Source organism: Ostrea edulis, chromosome 7 (assembly GCF_947568905.1).
Source record: "Ostrea edulis chromosome 7, xbOstEdul1.1, whole genome shotgun sequence".
Lineage (NCBI taxonomy): Eukaryota > Metazoa > Mollusca > Bivalvia > Ostreida > Ostreidae > Ostrea > Ostrea edulis.
In genome coordinates, this window is record NC_079170.1 from 4,456,887 (window position 1) to 4,465,671 (window position 8,785).

Below are 8,785 nucleotides of genomic sequence, written 5' to 3' on the forward strand. Positions count from 1 at the left end.
AAACTGAAATAAAATGAGTGGATTATACGTGAAATTTCACATAAAATCGTAAACTTGGAGTATAACCAGATTAATTGTCATGAAAAACTGAAATAAAATGAGTGGATTATACGTGAAATTTCACATAAAATCGTAAACTTGGAGTATAACCAGATTAATTGTCATGAAAAACTGAAATAAAATGAGTGGATTATACGTGAAATTTCACATAAAATCGTAAACTTGGAGTATAACCAGATTAATTGTCATGAAAAACTGAAATAAAATGAGTGGATTATACGTGAAATTTCACATAAAATCGTAAACTTGGAGTATAACCAGATTAATCGTCATGAAAAACTGAAATAAAATGAGTGGATTATACGTGAAATTCCACATAAAATCGTAAACTTGGAGTATAACCAGATTAATCGTCATGAAAAACTTAAATAAAATGAGTGGATTATACGTGAAATTTCACATAAAATCGTAAACGAAGTATAAAACGATTGTTTATGTGATATATAATTGACATAAAATTGAAGTATAATTTTCATTAAATTTCGGAGTTTACAAAAAATGTTATCCCTAAGGAAATTCCAATTAAATATCAAGTATAATGTTGTATTAAATCTGTATTATACGTTTAAATTTGACATTTAATTGGGTAATAACTGGAATATAATTTTGAATTAAATGCAAATTTTCATGCAGTGCTAATTTTCCTTAAAGTCGTGAGTATCATATGAAAGTGGTGAAATTTATTATTAAGTGCTTCAAACGCAGAAAAATACGTCTTAGAAGTGAAGGAGGGCTATACAATTACATATTTTGAATCATCTACCTATTATCTATCAGAATCTGTTAAAATGTGAAAATGGGTAAAATTGTCATAAGGGCCCTTTTGCCATGGGCGCAATCATATTGTTTAACGTCCCTCTCGAGAATATGTCACTGAATATGGAGGCGTCACCATTGTTGGTGAAGGGCTGCAAAATTTAGGCCTATGTTCGGCGCTTGCCACACCTGCAGTGACACGAGACCTCGGATTTTGCGGTGTCATCCGAAGGACTGCCCCATTATGACAAGCAAGGGCTACTGAGCACCTATTCCAACCCGGATCCCCACGAGAAGTGCTGAATTGAAGAATACGTGTAGTGAACTAATCTTTGCCCCCCCCCCCCCCCCCCCCCCCCCCCTACGATTTGTAAGATAATGAGATTTGGACAGAAGTACTTTATTGCTTCTCAAAATGTTTAATGTAAGTGCGAAGTGAACCCCGGCTGACCCTTCCCCTACTTTAAAAAACAATGCTACGTGCCGGTATATCACAATATCAAGAAGGAATTATTAAACTTGGAGTTTCATGCAACTAATTGAGAAACTTTTAGTACTTTACAATTGAATTTTTTATGTCCAAACCCAAACATTTAATTTAAAAAAAAATTCTAATTGAATTCAAATATGAACACCGATGTCACTCTTGTAAGTTTCCACTACATTGTAAATACATTTTTATGTTCCCCAAACAAAGTTTGGGAACATATTGTTTTTACTCTGTTTCTTATTATTATTATTATTATGTTCCCCAAACAAAGTTTGGGAACATATTGTTTTTACTCTGTTTCTTATTATTATTATTATGTTCCCCAAACAAAGTTTGGGAACATATTGTTTTTACTCTGTTTCTTATTATTATTATTTTTCCCCCGCTTTTTTTGTTCAGGCGATTTCTCGGAAACCCTTTATCTGATTATTATGAAACTTTCAGTGTAGATACATTGCATTAAGACCTAAAAAAGTTTGTTTTTTTTTTTTTCAAATTTTTGATATGTACCTCCGTTTACGAGTTATTGCCCTTTAATTGAATTTCGGGGGGGTCTTTTGTCCAGCAGAAATCTCAGGAACTACAAATGATATCAGCAAGAAAATTGGAGAAAATGTAGGTAAGGTATTGTAGTTGTGCAGGAAGTTAAAATTATTGGCTAAACTTTTTAACTTCAGAAGCTATGTGATGGCAAATTTTGAGAATTTTTTTCCCATAGAATTTTGTTGCTTTTTGTGTAATATCTTTTAAGCTGGTATTAATTTGGTAAGACATATAGAACAAAAGTTGTGTGTAATTACAAGAGCTTTCGAATGAAATCAAGAAAAAGGGGCTGGCCCCTATATTTAGGGGTCAGCAGCTCATAAACGTGTTTTTTTAGTACTTAAAAATGTTGACATATATTGAAAAAGTTTGAATGAAATAATCTTTAGGATATTAAATCTTGTCATTTGGTATGATAAGAAACAAGCTTTGTGCTATATTTATTTCTATTTCATAAAAGAAATGTGTGAGAATCGTACAGGAACAAGTTGTCTGTACAAGCCCGCCAAGCTGTTTCGGGGCCTCATGCTTGTGTAGTGCTTAGATCTAGTTGATTTAGATACATTGTTTTGATTCGACTTCTCTTTTTTAATTTATTTAAATAATTAACAAACTGCAATGTTTTTACACGATGAACTGTTAAACATCATGTATGTATGTATGTTATCAGTGCAGAGCAAATCTTTACGGGGCCTCCTGGATGTAAACATTCACGAGAGGCATTGTGGGAAGGCCAGAGAATGGCGAAATCAAATTGTGATGTGTACATTTTATCACCGTATGTAGACATGTATATTCATTGTACAGCTACGAGCACATGAACTGCCCTCGATTACGCATTTGGAGCATTAGTCAATACTAACGAAGGATATATTGTTGTCTGAATCGTTTACCATGTTTCGACTACGAGAAAATTCTGACGGTCATATTTGCAATGGATTGATAAACACATAAAGATACAGTGCAGATATATTTATAAACTGTCCCCAGTGATATTGTAACTAGTAAGGAAAAGTTAATGGTGACACTTTAATGTGTGATGGAATTGGACGTTGCTAAAAAGGTTAGAACGTTTTACTTATCTAAAATCCACACAGACAGAGAGGGTGGTATTAAAATGTCAGTATTTTGCGTACACACACACTGATTTTTATTTAATGTCGATACTGTGTTCATAAGCTTTCTAATGACATTCTCAAATTCCCCATGATTTAGCTTTTACATTATAAATACTTGTAATTTTACTATTTTTTTAAAAGTTTGTTTTTAGTGGGAGAGTTGTATTTGTTTATTAAAATTCCCTCGTGAAATTTTCATTCATGGACTCCACCAATGCTATTAGGAGAGTGCAAATTTAGATTTATTCTCTGCTGTCCTAGGTTCACTGAAAGGGGAGATCTTTTTTGCGTGACATGAGACCTTGTTTATATGCTCGGTCTTCATTCACTCAATGACAAAATTCATTCGCATTATAAGGAGTAGTCCGAAATATCTGACGTTTTCCAGGCTTTTTCCCGATTTTGATATTTAATGTGCAATTTATTTACAGCCAACTGCCAAAAGTTTATAGACAAATGGCGGACGTCAATGTCTAAACGTCAACGTAATACAGATTTTCAGTGGCTATGAAATTACAAAGAGAATAAATCTTACCTCAGTATTTTGTTATATATCCCTTTGATCTGATCATTTTCAACATTCTGATAGGTAGGGATCGATAGAGGTTTCGTATGTAAGTAACGGGTATGTTAATCCAGATGTCATTTATATTTCTCTCCAAGTCAGTGACATTGTTTATATTAGAAAGTCTGCGTTTAAGTTTATTTTTCAACAGAAAATAAATGTTTTCAATTATATTTGCATCAGGTGACTGTGCTGGCCAAAACATACCTGGAATTATGTTTATTTGTTTATATTCTTGTACAATTCGGGCACGGTGAACCGGGGCATTGTCATCTTGAAATATGTAATCGTTAGTAGGAAAATTTTTCATTACAACTGGCCACAATTGTTCTTCAAGGATATCAATATATTTATTTGCATTAATGTTGCCATTAACCACCGTTAGTGTGCCAACTCCATTCCAGGTAATGCATCCCCACAACATTAAACTCATAGCAGGTTTCGGTGGTGCGCCGGGGCTGATGCACGCTGGTAACCATTCTTCTCCTGCCTTTCTCCAAATATAAACTCGATTGTTTTGTCCCAAAACAACTTTACATTCATCAGAGAAGATCACTTTTGACCAGTTATAGTCAACAGTCCACCGTCGTTTACCTCTTGCCCATGCCACACGGTTTTTCCTATTTTGTTCGCGAATCCGAATTTTCTTCCTGCATACACGTCGATGGTACTTAGTTTTTGACAAATAACGATGAATTGATCTTTCAGACACGGGAACTTGCCTACCTTGATTAAATTGTCCTGTTATGTCTTTTAATGGAGTGGTACGGTTAAATTTTACAAGCCGCAATAGTTGACGCTCGCCTCTAACGTCCATTTTTCTGGGGCGTCCCGATTTTTTAGCATTTCCCGCACTTCCTTGAATTTCACACCGTTTTACAACAGCATACACAGTTTTCCGGTCCATTTTCAATACCCTAGCAGTTTCAGAATAATTTCCCATTTGTCTGTAACTGTCTACGACAATTTGTTTCACAGCTGGCGATAAATTCTTAGACTTTCCCATAGCTACATTCAGAAGCTTGTATCAGACGATCATCAAATAAATACCAACACATGATGTCACATATGACGTCTCAAGACCCTGTACTTATATGTGGTATGCATACGGAATCCCCGTTATCTATATATAGAATTTACAAAAGAAAAAACAAGCCACTTCCGTGAAGTTGGAATTTAGATCCGCCATTTTGTCTATAAACTTTTGGCAGGTGGCTGTAGATAATTAACAAAATGCAATGTTTTTACACTGTAGCAGGTCTGGCGTTCGTATAGTCTGTACTTCGCGTTGTGTTTGTTTTTAATTTATTTTGATAGTAGCGACTCCGAAACGACCCAACTACACTATGATTTTAAACTTGAAATAGATTCAAATAGAAATGAAAATAAGATAAATAACACTTTACGAATTTATTACCAGTATGAATGTGACAAATACACACTCCTAAAGCCTAGAACTTAGCCTAGAAACTATCAAGAAATCTCCCAACCCAAAGGTAATATAATAATTTAGTAAGTAAAAAGGGGCAAAGTAGACGTACAAAACGTAATTCCAAAACAGGAATAATGGAAGGAGAAGAGTAGCTAGCAAGGCCAGCTGTCTTGCTTCGACGAATAATAAGCTGCATGGCTTTATATAGCAAATTAGACAATAGAAAGTAGAAACTGTCATTAAAGTGATTGGCTAAAAGATAAAGTGGGCGTGGTCAAATACAACGGGTGAATAATTTACATCGTGATCGAAATCCAGAAGTAAAAGTAAAACCCAAACTACCACAACACGATGAAATGTTAAACATCATGTATGTATGTATGTTATCTCGGACTATGTAAGGAGTCCCTTATTTCATGACTCTTGAAAGATACTGTCTAACCACTTTACCACTTTTGAATGAAGATAAAAGAATTTGTTACAAATCCTTATTAGTCTTTTGTCTGTCATTCTTTAAACAAAATATGCAAAAGTTCAACAATACACAGGCTAGAATACTATAAATATTGTTTATGTTGAATGGTTACTAAGTCGCTTTGTCCCAAAACGGAAATGCCCCATGCACAAACTTTCCAAAAAAATTTTCAGGGGCAACCAAGTTCATGTAGTATTTACCCCCCCCCCCCCTCCCCCAATTTTATTCATAAGTGCCCATAATACATATTCTGAGCACTCCAAATCTGTGATACCTCTGACTCTAACCCCGCACATGTCACAATATAAAAGCAGGGGTTAGAGTTAGAGGTATGTTCAGGGTTCGAAATTAACTTTTTCAAGCACTAGTCCGTACGGACTAGTCACTATTGATGTTCACTAGTCCGCAAAACATTTCACTAGTCCGTCCAGTATATCAAAAAATGATCTTCATTTTAATCAAACTAAACACATCACAGTTGCAAACAATTCGATTTCTGACACCTACAGAAGAAAAAGAGACCACCATATTTTATTTCGTATTCAAGATCTTCAAAAGCATACAATATTAACCTCCGAGTTAATCCTTTGATAAACGTCCATAAGTGCGTTCGAGATCGACGTTCCTGTTGTTTTGGTGTTCAGACCTTAGAGTCACAGGAGTTCGAAATTTTATCAAGAAAGTCAATAAAATTCACTCGATTGACCAAGTCATGAGCTATAGTGTTATGAACTACTGTGTTAGAGTCGCGAATGACGAGAACAAGTGCGCACAAACGTACATGTTCTCAGACCACACTACTTGCAATTCTTGCACCTAGAACATGTTCTCTTGATGTGTACTCGGCGTTCGGAATCGGCAGGAATTTGACAATGTGTGCACGTTCGAAGAACGGCGGTCTCAAACGCACTCCATGTGTTTGGAAGATCAGACTGTCATAGTCAGGCAAACACCTGACCATGCAGGTAATCAACCATAAGTTCAAACATCTAAGAGACTCAGACAAATCTTGCTAAAATCTTTACCAATTCAAAATTGATTTCCGGATTTTCACTAGTCCGTACGGACTAGTGCTATAGAGAGTTCACTAGTCCGACATGTTTTCTACTAGTCTCGGACTTACAGACATGAGTTAATTTCGAACCCTGTATGTTGGATTAGAGCACCCCAAAACTTAAACAAGCATATTCTGGAATGAATACATGAGTTGCAAACATTTGTTTACAAAATTATATCATATGGATAAATATGTTTGTCAAGAGAAAAATTTTTAACCTTGGTATAGTGTTGAGTCATAATATGATGAAGTTAATTTTCATTTTAGTTAGTTTTTGTGGTGTTGTCTGTAAATAGTTGTTTATGCTTGTAAGGTGTTTCCGTAGTGTGAGTGTTGGTTGATAAGGCTATTTTTAGCATACCGGTTTGGTCAGTCAGAGTAGCGGCTGTTTGTCAAGCGTGCGGCCACGTTTTCATGCTGTCCAGCAGGGGTCTTTTCTTGGCGAATTCCAGAAGTTAGTCTGGGTAATGGGTAGCCAGAGAGATAAACATTTTACTGTGTGGGCATAGGTTTTCTCCAGCCGGTAAGCTATTTTTGTGTGAAAATATTTGCGAGGTTTCGGGTTAATTTTCTCGTGTATTGTGTTTTCAAATTTGTTGTTACCCAAGTCACTTTGTGTATAGGTTTTAGGTTAAGTTATTGCTATTTCAGTGCAGAGGGGATTTAAGAAGCTATCTGGGCCATATCAGGCAGTACTCTAAGCGTTTCAGTAGGTGTTCGGCGTGGGAATCAGAACACGTGAGACCGCGCTGTACGTACATGGGTGTTCCACGTGGTGGACTTGGCAATTATTTTGTGGGCCTAGTGTTGTCATTAGTGTAGTTGGCGTTATACCCAGTATCGTTGTTCAGTGAGAGACCTGTGAGTCCGGGACTGGAAGCGGAGGGGCTATTCGCGCTGTATGGAGGCCTGGTTGTGCCAAGTGTGACGTGGCGTTAAATTGAATTGTGCTGAGTAGCCAAACTTTCATATTGAGTTTCAGTAAATTAAACATTTTATCAAAAAGGAATTTGAGAAATTTGTACAAAACGTAATTTACTACTGTTTAACCTTTTCTGTAGTTAGCGGAATTAGCTACTATTTGAACCATTATGTAATACATTTATTACCAGTTATATTTTCAGCCTGGAATGACATATTTGTTGTATTAACTATTGGATTGTCTTGACAGTTATACGTTATATTGATTGTCAATATTGCCAGGTTTATTATACCAATTTATATTTTCTTTCTCGGTGAGAGAGTATGGGTGTGTGAATGTGAAAGTGTGATTTCTTTGTTTTTCAAACATCTCTATATTTCTTATCTTATTGCAAAATAAATTTTCTTTTTATTTATTCTACGATTTATCATTTTCTCTATTGCCTACACAAAATCCAAAAGAACTTCATTACACATAAAGTTTAATGTTTAAAAAAAGGTGACCATAATTGCCAAAAAAAAAAGTTTTCTAAGCCATTATTACCTTTCTCAAATGTCATAAATATTGAAATATTTTATCTTTGATGATTTATAAGCTAGCCTCTAGAGTTAAATTATTCTCTCAGTCATAAATGCACACTTCATGCTGCCAAAGTTTACAATTAATATACACTTAAAGGTCTTACACAAGGAAATAGCCAATCAAAATGATTTAGTCAATTGTAGTTCTATATGTAATGGTTTGGGCCGTGGATATCGGCCTGGATAGCTCAGTCAGTAGAGCACCTGACTAGTGATGCAGGGGTCCCGGGTTCGATTTCCGGTCCTGCCATACATTTTCTCATTTCCTGTTACAGATTTGGTGCCGTTGACCACCCCTGGACTTGGAGGTGAAAGTCCTCCCAGGGACAAATAAGAACTTGGGTTGCATCTTCGAGGGCGAAGACAATTTAAGGAGGGAGGAATGTAATGGTTCTGGCCGTGGATATCGGCCTGGGTAGCTCAGTCGGTAGAGCACCTGACTAGTGATGCAGGGGTCCCGGGTTCAATTCCCGGTCCAGCCATACATTTTCTCCTTTCCTGTTACATATATATATAGAGACAATTTCTTTTCCTTTTTTTCTTTTTTGGCATCCTATTTTAGGCCTACAGTATTAATTTTGGGCTCATTTACTAGGAATGTTATAACTTTATTGGAATTGTCCCACTGAATTAAAGGGAACTCTTTTTTCAGGTGCGCATGATGCAACTTCTGGATGGTGTGTAGTCTGTTTGTCAACATGTGAAACCCACGTGTATTTTGAGGTAGGTGTGTTTACTGTCAATTTTCTCTCTTAAATGCCGCATAAGGCGTCTTTTTTCTGATCT

At 35.9% G+C, this 8,785-nt stretch overlaps 1 long non-coding RNA gene across 1 annotated transcript; it reads left to right on the top strand.

The window, feature by feature from the left end:
- The first annotated feature begins 2,394 nt into the window (after positions 1-2,394).
- Positions 2,395-7,834, top strand: LOC130047706 (uncharacterized). The gene is made up of 2 exons (XR_008796531.1): positions 2,395-2,912; positions 7,148-7,834. It is a non-coding gene; the product is annotated as an uncharacterized LOC130047706 (long non-coding RNA).
- The last annotated feature ends 951 nt before the right edge of the window (positions 7,835-8,785 follow it).